This window comes from Cetorhinus maximus, chromosome 6, assembly GCF_964194155.1.
Source record: "Cetorhinus maximus chromosome 6, sCetMax3.hap1.1, whole genome shotgun sequence".
Taxonomy (NCBI): Eukaryota; Metazoa; Chordata; class Chondrichthyes; order Lamniformes; family Cetorhinidae; genus Cetorhinus; species Cetorhinus maximus.
In genome coordinates, this window is record NC_135884.1 from 111,430,903 (window position 1) to 111,444,206 (window position 13,304).

Here is a 13,304-nt window from a genome sequence, read left to right on the forward strand (position 1 = left end):
AGTCTGTTAGAGAGGGAGATGGACCCAGGGGACTCCTGCACTACCTGCCTAGTGCTTTTACTCTGTCTGGTGGTTACCCATCCCCTTTCTGCCTTGCACTCTTTACCTGTGGTGTGACCACCTCATTGTGCGTGCTATCCATGAAGATCTCATCCTTGCGGATGCTCCACAGTGACTCCAGCCACAGCTCCAGCTCCAAAACATGGATTTCGAGTAGCTGCAGCTGGAGATGCTTCCTCCACATCGTACAGGAGGAGCATTCCACATGGACGAGCTGCCCTGCCCTGACCTACCCTTAAATTACTCCCTTTACTTTTAATATTCTATAAACTAGAGGAAATAAGGACAGTAGTAGTATTCACCAGGTCCTACTTACCAAGGCTGCCGCTCTTCTTTCTAAGGGAAGGTAGAAAATAAAAGGATCACCTCTTTCCCTCTTCATGAACTCCCTCACTCACCAAACTCCAACTTAAGCACTCTAATGCAGCCCAAAGCAGCACTCCAGTGCAGAGCTTGCATCTGGTAATACCTGCTGGAAATGTCAATAACAGGGACATGGGGGGAATGACCTTCTCTTACCTTAGTGATCTCAAAATGCAACATGTTGATTGAATCATCCTTTGTCAGCTGGTTTGTTAATACATTGGAGAGGTCCACAAAGTTAAACACAATCACCTTGCCAAATTTGACAGTGGCATGTACAACAGTGACCTCCCTGTTATAGTCAAAAGGACTTTATTGCCACAATAATATTGGTGCAATCCAAGTTGCGATTATAAAGTTCATTGCTGGCCAGTTTCCAAGTGTACACAATATTAAAAAACCACAGTATAAACAGAAATTATCATAAAAAAAGATTACAGAACTATAAAACAAGTACCTAAATATTTATTTATATTTACTGATACGAACTCACCTTTATACTGCATATAGCTGCATTATTCAACCCAAGAATTCATCCTTTCTCCCAGCTCTCCTTATGTGGAGAATTTTTTGTACATCAGTGTTATAAAGATCTTATACGTCAAACCTAGAGATTTAACTTAGCCTCACCACTTACACTCCATGTAAACACCTCACTTTTGGAAATATTCTTTCATCTCCTCCTGGGCTTCTCATAATCTAATAACACACGGGCACATGCACACCCCTGAAGGTAGTTCCATATTTCATCTTCTCTTAAAATATAGATCCTGCGATTTTCTACTTCCATAATAACATAGTGTCTAGCAATTTCCCCACAACAGCTAAACTGCAACAACTTCCTCCCTGTTAAAAATACAAGAACATAAGAAATAAGAGCAGGAGAAGACCCTATGGCCCATTGAGCCTACACTACCATTGGTGTAGGATCATGGCCGATATTGGGCTTCTACTGCATGTTCCCGCCAACTCCCCATTCCCTGAGAAACCAAACATTTGTCTATCTCAGCCTTAAATATATTCAATGATGATGTCTCCAAAACCCTCTGGCGTTGAAAAATGCCAAGGATTCATAACCCTTTGAGTGAAGAAATTTCTCCTCACCTCACTCCTAAATGATCAGCCCTGACACTGTGCCCCCATGTTCAAGATTCCCCAGCCAGGGGAAACAATGTCTCAGTATTTGTCAGGTAATTAGCCATAATCCACAAGGGACCATAGGCATTTCTTTCTGTTCAAGAGAGAGAGAGGCAAGTGGTTATATAGCTTGAGGGACACCGCTCCACAGCAAGTATGGGGCAAGGAGGTAGCCTTCATGAACTACTACAGCTGGTACAGGGATTGAACCCATCCTGTTGGCATCATTCTGCACTGCACTTTAACCACACATCTAGCCTGTCAAGCCACTTCATAATCTTGAATGTTTCAATAAGATCACCTCTTATTCTTTACATTCCAGAGAATATAGACCCAATATACTTAGCTTATCATAGTTATCCTATTCTCTCATTCCAGGGACCAATCTAATGAACCTTCATTGTCCCACCTCCAATGCAAATATATCCTTTCTTAAATATGGAAACCAAAATTGCACACCATATTCCAGGTGTAGTCTTACCAAGGCCCCGTAAAATTGTAGCAGGACTTTTTTATTCTCGTACTCCAATCCCTTGCAAAAAAGGCCAACATACCATTTGCTTTACTAATTGCTTGCTGCCCCTGCATGCTAACTTTATGTGTTCCCTTCTAATGATTACACCCAAGTCTCTTTGAACATTAATGTTTACAAGTTTCACACCTTTTAAAAAATATTCTGCTTTTCTATTCTTATGACCAAAGTGAATAATCTCACACTTGCCCACATTATAATTCAGGTATTGAGTAGCAAATTCAGGTGTTTTCACAACAATTCAGCTGCCAGGGTATTTCAATTAAATAGTGCTTGAGGTATGAATGTTAGAGCGATGGTTACATCAGATAATGGAAGTAACTAAGGGTAACAAACTTTATTTCAGAATGCAATATTTAATACCTTGTCCTGCTCCTACCTATTTCTTTTTCTTTCCTTAAGAAACTGATCAGAAAGCTGCAATGACAACTTTGAGCTGTAATATAGAATGTATACCCACAATCCCAGCTGGAGAAGAACCTATGGTGGCTAGAGACCCACAAAGCATAACACATGAAAAATATATGCTACAGCTAACCCCATAACAGTGCTGCAAAGTAAATGAGACCATACCTCTGGAGACATGTAGATCCATTGGATGAGGTGGTTTTAATCATCACCTGACAAAGCATTGCCAATAAATATGTTGGGTTCCTCCAGCATGGAACAGAAATCCAACCCTGTATACATTTAAGAACTTTATCCTTATTACCATTTCTTATTTTTAAACCGGTCTTTTCTGCTGAACAAAGACAATTAAGATAGTTGACTCTCTGTCCAGAAATTATCCCCAGTGGCCTCCAGAACAAAAGAATTCTCTTCTCAGTTTCGGGAATGTCACACCTCGTTATGCATAAGGAGCTTCTAACAGTCTACCGGGGACTGTACAGAACAATTTCAAAGGGAGCTACAGGAATGCCATTTGCATTTGATAAGGCAACCATGCGAGCAGAGTCCATGGGTCTGTTGAGACAATGGCTTCCCAAATGCCAGACCATCAACATGAAAAGCACCCCCTTTCAACCCATAATGGCTGAGACATTATCAGTCCTGGAAACAAAGCCAAATTCCAGATACTGAATAAGCATGCTTTGTTGATATCATTGTAGAGAAGAAAGGCCACATGACCGAAGACTCTGACCTTTTGAGCAATTTAACATTACCTTTCTGAGCTGTGCAGCCAGTCTGCTGTTTAACATCCAACTGGCAGGCCACACAGAAGCAAGCTCTGTTCAGGTTGGATCATTGGCCCACCTAACCTGACTCTACTGGAAGACTTTGTATCCTCACCTACAGAACTGACACTATCTCTACGTGCCTACTTCATCTTGTGGCATCAATGCCACCTGTAAAAGCAAATCTTACAATGCTGTCTCCAGCCAGCTGAACTTTGAATGCCTACATGAAAGGCTTCCTCATTGGACTCTTGACTTTGGGGCTCTGGAACTGACATGAACCAATATTCAGTTTTTCTATGGTCTTTATACTGTAAACCTCCTTTCCTTGATCTTTCCCTTGATTGTGTGAATGCAAAAACAAGCTATTCACATCAATAGCTACCACAGAACCTAACTATTGTTAAAAGAAATGACTACCCATAATGCCTTTACCTTGATTAAGTAGATTTTTGTTGTTTTGGAGCCAGGATCTGATCTTCTTTGGATCTCATAAAGGAAGAGGTTGTTCCACTCAAGTTCACAATTTGATTTGGTGAATAAGAGAATTCAGCAAGATGAGGGAAATGCTGTTCTGGTCTTTAAGACCAGGAGCTGTGTGAGAGAGGGAGCAACAGAGAGCGAGACCTGACAGCTGAAGTCTCAAGGATTTATTAGATGAGAAGGTAGGTGATCAGTTGGTTAGTTTTACATTTTTCTTTCTCTAGACTGCAGTCGTAGTTTGAACTAGGACTGGGCAGATATAAGTACTGTATTAAATTTAGAGCTAAACTAATTAAACTACTTATTATAACTACAAATAATCCATGAATATATTTCTAAACTTGAGCCCCTAATCATTTAAACAAAATACAATAGTGATGGCAAGACAGGTGATGTGTTGCAGCTTTAGCATGTGGAAGCTGGTCGACACCTGTGTGTTCCATAGCAACCACATCTGCAGTTAAGTGTTTGCAACTCGAAGAGCACTGGCTCAGAGTTGATGAGCTGCAATCTGAACTTCAGACACTGAGATGCATCAGGGTGAGAGAAAGTTCCCCGGACAATTTGTTCCAGGAGACAATCGCACTCTTAGATTTATGTATTTCAGATTTGGTCTATAGTCAGGCACAGGAGAGTGTGACTAGGAGGGAAGCAAGTATGGGGATCTGCCCATGGTTACAAGGTGACCAAGGATGGGATATGAATATTCAAGGGTATTTGACATTTCAGAAGGACAGGAAGAAAGGAAATGGAGGTGAGGTAGTTTGGTAATAAAGATGAGACCAGTAGAGTTGTGAGAAATAATCATGACTTAAAAGATCAATATATAGAATAAGTTTGGATGGAGATAAGAGATAACAAAGGAAAAAAGTCACTGGTGGGAGTGGTTTATTGGCCCCCTAATAGCTGCACTGTGAAACAGAGTGTAAATTAAGAAGTAGCTGCAGAGATAGTGAACGCATTGGTTATAATCTTCGAAAATCCCAAGATTCTGGAAAAGTTCCAGTGGATTGGAAAACCACAAATGTAACACCACAGAAAGCATGAATCCAAAGGCCAGTTAGCCTCCCATCTGTCATCGGGAAAATGTTGGAATCTATTATTAAGGAGGTAGCAGCAGGACATTTAGAAAATTATAAATACAATCAGACAGAATCAACAAGGCTTTGTGAAAGAGAAATCGTGTTTAACAAATTTATTAGAGTTCTGTGAGGATGTAACAAGCAGGGTGAAACAGTAGGTGTAGCGTACTTGAATTTCCAAAAGGCATTTGATAAGGTTTCATATAAAAGGTTACTACACAAGATAAAAGCTCATGATGTTGGAGGCACTACCGTGGATGTGGGTATATAAGTCAACCTTTGAAGCCTCAAAAAAATCCATCCAAAAATGGGGTCCATATATACACTGAGGATAAAAGTGAACTGCCAGTAGTGGGTTCTGGGTAATCATTTTGAAATGTCATCGGCATCCAAGACAAAGAATGGGCACGCATATGAAGTTCCCACGCATCTTCGCAACTCAAGTCTGTATCACCTGCTTGATCCCTTGCACCCAGTTATAAGGTACCAGTAAGTGAAACGTGCATTTGTGGGGTGAAAAATTGAGGCTGACTGCTAACGCGAGTATAGCATTTTATGGCTGAAAAAGGGGGAGGGGCTCGACTTATACATCAAGTATATGCAAAAACATGATTTTTTGGGTGGGAAAATTAGGTTGCCTTATACACTACGATTTATGGTATATTAGCATAGATAGGACATTAGCTAACTAATAGGAAAGACAGAGTCAGGATAAATGGGTCATTTTCAGATTGGCAAACTGTAACTAGTCGGGTGCCATGCAGATCAGTGCTGGAGCCTCAACTATTTATGATCTATATTAATGACTTGAATGAGGGGCGAGTATAATGTAACCAACTTTGCTGACAGTACGAAGATAGGTAGGAAAGAAAGTTGTGAGGAGAATATAAGAAGTCTGCAAAGGAATATAGGTAGGTTAAGTGAGTGGACTAAAATTTGGCTGATGTAGTATAATGCGGGAAAAAGTGAAGTTGTCCACTTTGGTAGGAAGAATAGAAAGCATAATATTAGTTGATTGGAGAGAGAATACAGAATGTTGCAATATATAGGGATCGGGGATGTTCTTGTGCATGAAAGTTAGCATGCAGACACAGCAAGTAATTAGGAAGGCAAATGGAATCTTGGCCTTTATTTCAAGGGGTTGGAGTATAAATATAGGGAGGTCTTGCTATAACTGCACAGGACATTGATGACACCACACCTGGAGTACTGTATACAGTTTTGGTCTCCTTATTTAAGGGGTGATTTACTTGCAATAATAGCAGTTCAGAGGTGGGTTCACTAGGTTGATTCTTGTGATGAAGGAGTTTGTCTTATGTAGTAGGGTTGAGCATATTGGGCCAATACTCATTGATAATTAGAAGAATGAGAGGTAGTCTTATTGAAACATAAGATTCTGAGGGGGCCTGACAGGGTAGATGTTGAAAGGATGTTTCCCCTCGCAGAACTAGAGGCAGAATTTCAGAATAAGGGAGGTTTAAGATGTAGATGAGGAGGAATTTCTTCTCTCTGAGGGTCAGGAATCTCTGGAATTCTCTAACCCAGAGAGCTGTAAAGGCTGATTCATTGAATGTCTTCAAGGCTGAGTTAGACAGAATTTTGATCTACAAGGGAGTCAAGGGTTATGGGGGCGCAGGCAGGGTAAAGTGGAGTTATGGCCACAGTCAGGTCAGCCATGATCTTATTGAATGGCCTGTGCCCGCTCTTTTTTCTTATGTTCTTATGTAGATTTAAATCATTTGAAATGAAGAGTGATGTCCTACCATCATTTCTCATTAACCTTCGGATAATAATTATTTTGCATTAATCAAAGTCAAAATTAAAACTGGATCAGTGAGATGACCAAGCAATGTAATATAGCTTTATCTGAAAGAAAGGGTAACTGAGCCCCTTTAAATTCCTTCACAATTAATCAGATATCAGTTTTGGGCAAAGAATGGGAATAAGTTAATTTATATATAAAAAAACTTGCATTTATATTGCACCTTTCACAAGCCAGGGACATCCCAAAGCACATTACAGCCAATGAAATCTTTCTGAAATGTAGTCATTGCTCTAATGCAGGAAACATGGCAACCAATTTGTGCACAGCTAGGTCCCACAAAGAGCAATGAGATAAATGCCCAATCCATTTCTTCTTTAAGTTGTTGGTTGAGGGATAAATATTGGCCAGGGCACCATGGAAAACTCCTCCAAATTTTTTTGAATCATATCATGGGATTGTTTGCATCCACTAGAGTACACAGACAGGGCATTGGCTTAATGTTTGATCAGAATGATGACTGATTCTCAGTCTGGAGTTGAAGTGTCAAACTGGATATGTGCTCAAGTCTCTTGAGTGGGGTTTGAACCCATAGCCTTCCGAGTGGGGCAAGGGTGCTACCACCAACAACAGCCTGCTACATTTTGAGCCTTGTTTAACAATTTATAGGCCACGAACCACTCAGGATTTCCCTAGTCAGATGAAATTTATCAGGCAAATTAATGACAATGAAGTGTATGAAAAATAAAAATTGTCATGCAAATATGTATGGAGGACTGAGCACTACATGTAGAAGATATACCGATTAGGTCTAGGCCTATCACATTCTTTTCCCAGCATTCAAAATAAAAGCATGTGAACTCAGTATCGTTTTGATTACATGCTGTCATAAGGTTGTCATACTTTTGCCCACAAAATAAAGCGTGATTTTACTCAGTTTACTCTCCTCTATACCTTAGTCTCCACAGCTCTAGGAAGATTCGGCCGCCATAAAGTCAGAAATTGCTACCCAGAAACGACTGCAAAAGCACAAACTTACAGCAAACAATTATTCTGAGGTTGTGGAATCCGCCCAAGAGCACACAACGGATGGGTCACACGGTACAGAGCAATACAGTACAGCATCGCTACCAATTCACTTGCCTCATCCGAACCCAGCAAACATAAAAGCCTCTGGCTCCCCAGTGACTACAGCCGGGCTTAACAATTACAGGTTTTCACAAGTAGCTATTTTGAGATCACGAATGCCATCGAAGAATATTTTCCACATACCCATATATAGCAAGCAGGAAGTTTTGGTGAGACTATATGTGACAGGGGATTTCGAAGGTAAAAGTTTCAGCAATGTTGTCATAAGACTTGAAACTCCACAAATACCTTCAATAAGAAGCTGGAGAGAATGTGAGATTTTACTTTTCTAGAATTTGTACCTTTCCCAGTCGCAATAACCTGACAGCAAATTCATGGCGGCTTCAACTTGCTATCCAATTTGCACGAACTTCCCTTCTTATTATGGATGCCGAAGGCAGTTTCGTGGCCGGAAAGGTTGCGCCCTTTCACTTGTTTGATTGGGGGGCGGCGAGGGGGAAGTTTAAATGCTCAGCGGCTGTTAGCCGAGAAACGTCAGAACTGGATCAGAAAGGACACTAACCTCCGTCTCCACTTCCCACACAGGGCGGGGGGGAAATGCAGCTACTCCCAGCTTTTAAACCGTGTAAGGTCAATACTTTCAAAAGCCAAGATTGATGGTATTTCATAAAGGGTTCAGGCGTCGGAAGGGTGAGGGTGAGATCAGTCCGATACCAACAACGTCCCATCATAATTCTGAAGCTGCTCTGTTTCCAGTTCCTGGTACTTTATATTTGTGTGAGAGAAAACTGGCACCAGATATAACACAGGAAGTCTGCTGGCGTTTGTGCAGAGAATAAGATAGTTCAGCACTTCCGGCAGCTAGGGCAAGTACATTTCTGACACTGGCTGATCTGCATGTGTAGCTTCAGGCATTTCGCTTTTTTTTCAGTTTACAGAATTCACAGAGTTTTAAAAATGTTATCTGTATAAGCTGGCAACAGATGGTAAGTGAAAAATTGAGCGTGAATGGGTAGGACATAGTAGTTTTGCACCTTTTAGAAATAATGCCAGCCTGGCACTCTAACATATTTCAGACAACAGACAGCAGGCACTTCAAAGCAATGGAGAAGTATCACCCGTGGTGCCTTCCTGGATCGTCCAAATCTGGTGGCAAGAGAGGCGGCCCATCAGCAATGTCCTCTCCCAAACCAACTTGCCTAGCATCAAGGCACTAATCGCTCAAAATCAGCTCCACTGGGTGGGACACGTCATTCACATGCCTGACACCAAACTCCCGAAGCAACTACTTCACTCGGAACTCAGTCGCAGCAGGAGATTCCCAGGAGGGGACAGCGGATATGCTTTAGGGATGTCCTAAAAGCATCCCTGAAGAGGTCAAACATCCCCTCTAACTCATGGGAATCTCTGACTTGAGACTGACCAAAATGGAGAAGGTTCATTTGGGAAGGCACTGAACACATTGAGAGAGTTCATCGGAAACATGCAGAGGCAAAATTGAGGCAGTGGAGAGAGCAGACAACCTCCAAAGGACTTATCTATCCGACCCTTCAGGCCCCATCTGCACTGCAAGCGGCAGAGCCTGCAGATTGTGCATTGGACTAACCACCATATCAGAACCCATCAAACTGGAGTGGAAGCAAGTCATCCTCCATTCTGAGGGACTGCATAAGAAGAAGACAAGCCAATTTTATTTTGTGAAAGTTGCTTAATTTAATGTTTTGTTGGTGCTATTGCTAATTCCTCATTGACTGAGCATGATAATAGGATTAAATCTCATTGACCTGCATGCAATGGCTTCTCATCAGAATGGTTATGAAGTATGCAGTGACAATAAATACTTTGGAAACACAAGGATCGAATTGTAAGACTACCCCTAATTGATCTTGTAATGAAAATTTTGACCCAGCAACAGTGAAGGAACAGCAATATATTTCCAAGTCAGTGACTGACTTGGAGGGAAACTTCCAGGTGGTGGTGTTCTCATCTATCTGCTGTCCTTGTCCTTCTAGGTGGTAGTGGTCATGGGTTTGGAAGGTTCTGTCAAAGGAGTCTTGGTGAATTCCTGCAGTGCATCTTGTAGATGGTGCACACTGCTGCTACTGTGTGTCGATGGTGGAAGGAGTGAATGTTTGCGGAATGCAGCTCCATAAGACCAATTTTATGTTTGATAATGGCTAGTTGTAATAAGAGTTTTATTATAAATGGACCCCTGCTGCCTGATAGATGCATGACATGTGACTGTATATAACAGCTTTCACTTCCCTGGCTCTCAGCTACTTATCTAACCTATTCTTAAATGTTGACATGGCCTCTGCTTCCATCATTAATTCAAGTTCTGCCTTCCACAGTCTCACAAACTCTGTGCAAAAACTTCTTTTATGGTCTGTGCTTAGTCTCAAACATTTAATCTTTGTATCTATTTCTCCCACATTCTGGATTCCTTAGACATTAACAGTGTCTGTTTTTGTCTTCTCTGTCCCTTCATAAATTTCAACACCTCCACCAAATCACTTCTGAAAACAATCTCAATCTTTAAGTCTTTCCTTGTATTTGTATTTCTTGAAATACAGGCAACATCCAAGTAAATTTATGCTGTCTCTTTTGTCTCAACATCTTTCTGATAGTGTAGTAGTTGAGCTCAAAATTACACAAGGTGCTCCAATTATACATAGATTGATCATTACATTGTGACTTTTATATTCTATACCTCGTGTGAGAGTGCGTGCCCTGGACACCAAGGCCACATTTGACCGAGTGTGGTATCAAGGAGCCCTAGCAAAACTGGAGTCAATGGGAATCGGGGGAAAACTCTCCAGTGGTTAGAGTCATACCTGGCACAAAGGAAGATAGTTGTGTCTGTTGGAAGTCAGTCATCTCGGTCCAGGACATCACTGCAATTGTTTCTCAGGGTAGTGTCCTGGGCCCGAACATCTTCAGCTGCTTCATCAATGACCTTCCATTATAAGACCTGAAGTGGGGATGCTCGCTGATGATTGCACAATGTTCAGCACCATTCGCGATGACTCAGACACTGAAGCAGTCCATGTGCAAATGCAGCAAGACCTGGACAATATCCAGGCTTGGGGTGACAACTGGCAAGTAACATTCATGCCACACAACTTCCAGGCAATGACCATCTCCAACAAGTGAGAGTCTAACCATCGTCTGTTGACGTTCAATGGCATTACCATCACTGAATCCCCGACTATCAACATCCTGGGGTTACCATTGACCAGAAACTGAACTGGACTAGCCATATAAATACGGTGGCTAGAAGAGCAGGTCAGAGGCTAGGAATCGTGCGATGAGTAACTCACCTCCTGACTCCCCAAAGCCTGTCCACCATCTACAAGGCACAAGTCAGGAGTGATGGAATACTCCCCACTTGCCTGGATGCATGCAGCTCCCACAACACTCAAGAAGCTTGACACCATCAAGGACAAAGCAGCCCGCTTGATTGGCACCCCAACTACAAACATTCACTCCCTCCACCATCGACTCACAGTAGCAGCAATGTGTACCAGATGCCCTGCAGGAATTCACCAAGGCTCCTTTGACAGCACCCTCCAGACCCATGACCACTACCACCTAGAAGGACAAGGGCAGCAGATAGATGGGAACACCACCACCTGGAAGTTCACCTCCAAGTTACTCACCATCCTGACTTGGAAATATATTGTTGTTCCTTCACTGTCGCTGGGGCAAAATCCTGGAACTCCCTTCCTAACAGCACTGTGGGCATACCTACGCCACATGGACTGCAGTGGTTCAAGAAGGCAGCTCACCACCACCTTCTCAAGGGCAATTAGGGGTGGGCAATAAATGCTGGCCAAGCCAGCTAAGCTCACATCCTGTGAATGGCTTTTTAAAAATCATAAAACTCGGTGTTCTAATAGTTTTAAATTAGAAGATCACAAGAAATAGGAACAGGAATAGAGTAGACCAAACAGCCACTCAAGGCTGCTCCACCATTCAATAAGATCATAGCTAATCTGAACTGTGGCATGAACTCCATTTATCTGCCTGATCTCCACAACCTTTGACTGCCTTGTTGATCAAAAATCTGTCTAACTCAGGCTTGAATGTAGTCAATACCCCAGCCTCCACTGCTCTGTGGAGAAGAGAATTCTAAAGGGTAACAATCCTCAGGGAGGAGAAATTCCTCGTCATCTCTGTCTTAAATTATCCATTTAAGCTACAAAAACAAAAATAGCTGGAAAAACTCAGCAGGTCTGACAGCATCTGCGGAGAGGAACATAGTCAACGTTTCGAGTCCGAATGATTCTTCATCAGAGTCATTCGGACTCGAAACATTGACTGTGTTCCTCTCCGTAGATGCTGTCAGACCTGCTGAGTTTTTCCAGCTATTTTCGTTTTTGATCCATTTAAGCTGTTGTTTTAAATGCCTTGTGAACCGGAACCTCCAAATTCCTCTACATTTTCATATCACTCAAAGTATAATTCTTGTTTTTATTTATTTTAGCAAAATGTACCACTTCACATTTATTAACATTGAATTCCACCTGACACTTTTTTGCCCATTTCACGATTATTATTTCAGCTTCCTTTGGTCCTCAGAATTGTTATGTGTCTCCTGTTTAAGTATTACCTGGAAATTTGGGCACCATTTCCTCCAGCCCCCTATCTCAAGTCATTGATGTGCACAGTGAACAGAAGCGGTCTCAGAACAGATCCCTGTGGGACGTCATTATTCCCTTTGAAGAAACTCTGAGAAATTGCCCTTAACTGTTACTGTTCCCTTCCTTCTAACAAATTTTTAGTCAACTTTGCTGCCCTTCTGCTAATTCCATATGCCTTAATCTTCTCCAATCGGCTTCTGTGTGGTACTATGTCAAAAGCCATTTACCATATCTTGTCATATCTATTATATCTGTCTTCCCTTCAAAGGACTCTAACATGCTCATCGAACATGATATTCATTTCTGAAATCTATATCGTCTGCTTCCAACATTTTCTCCTATATAGATATTTAGCAATTTCAAGTAAGGTTGGCACAGTTAATGCCTTCAAATGAAAGCAATCTTAGAAGCTTCTAGGGAGGAGGCATTGACCTGTTTCCAGCTAGACTGAGATTTTAAAAATGCTTTTATTTCCTAAAGCTCACATGAGATTAAATCATTGGCTCTACTGAATAATTCATGTGTTAGTTCCTTAATACATTTTAGCTAATTAACAAAGTTGATTAAAAATTTGTTAGGAGGGAGGAAACAGTAGCAGTTAAAGGCAGTATTTCAAAGTGGATAATGATGTCCCACAGGCTTCTATTCTGGAACCATTTCTGTTCACTGTGTGTACATCAATGATTTGAGATAGGGCTGGAGGAAGTAGGTGACACTGCAGATATTCCTTCGTCCCAGATTATCATGCATCCATCCATGTAAATTGGAGGTGGGTTGAAGAAAAACTGGTGGACAGACCCGGATGTGGAAGTCCTGATCCCATTTCTGCTTTGCATATTTTCATTTGTTTGGGAAAGGTGGTGAGGCGTGTTTCACATAGAAGTTCAGAGAGAAATCAGAGGAGCCATTACCTGGAGTGGAAGAAGTTTTCAGACCCCATTTTCATTGTTCCTGACACTGCAGTGAAGGACTTTGGGG

At 41.7% G+C, this 13,304-nt stretch overlaps 1 protein-coding gene across 9 annotated transcripts in view; it reads right to left on the reverse strand.

Annotated features, from left to right (window-relative positions):
- Nucleotides 1–8,482, reverse strand: part of nod2 (nucleotide-binding oligomerization domain containing 2) — a 66,787-nt gene extending 58,305 nt beyond the window's left edge. For 7 of the 9 annotated variants that reach the window (XR_013576917.1, XR_013576919.1, XR_013576918.1 and 4 more), the window contains exon 1: nucleotides 8,025–8,482. The gene's annotated coding sequence lies outside the window, so the exon portion shown is untranslated. Of the gene's footprint in view, nucleotides 1–7,633; nucleotides 7,717–7,971 lie in introns of those variants that run through there. The other 2 variants (XM_078544293.1, XM_078544292.1) reach the window with 2 other exon arrangements.
- Nucleotides 8,483–13,304: the final 4,822 nt, after the last annotated feature.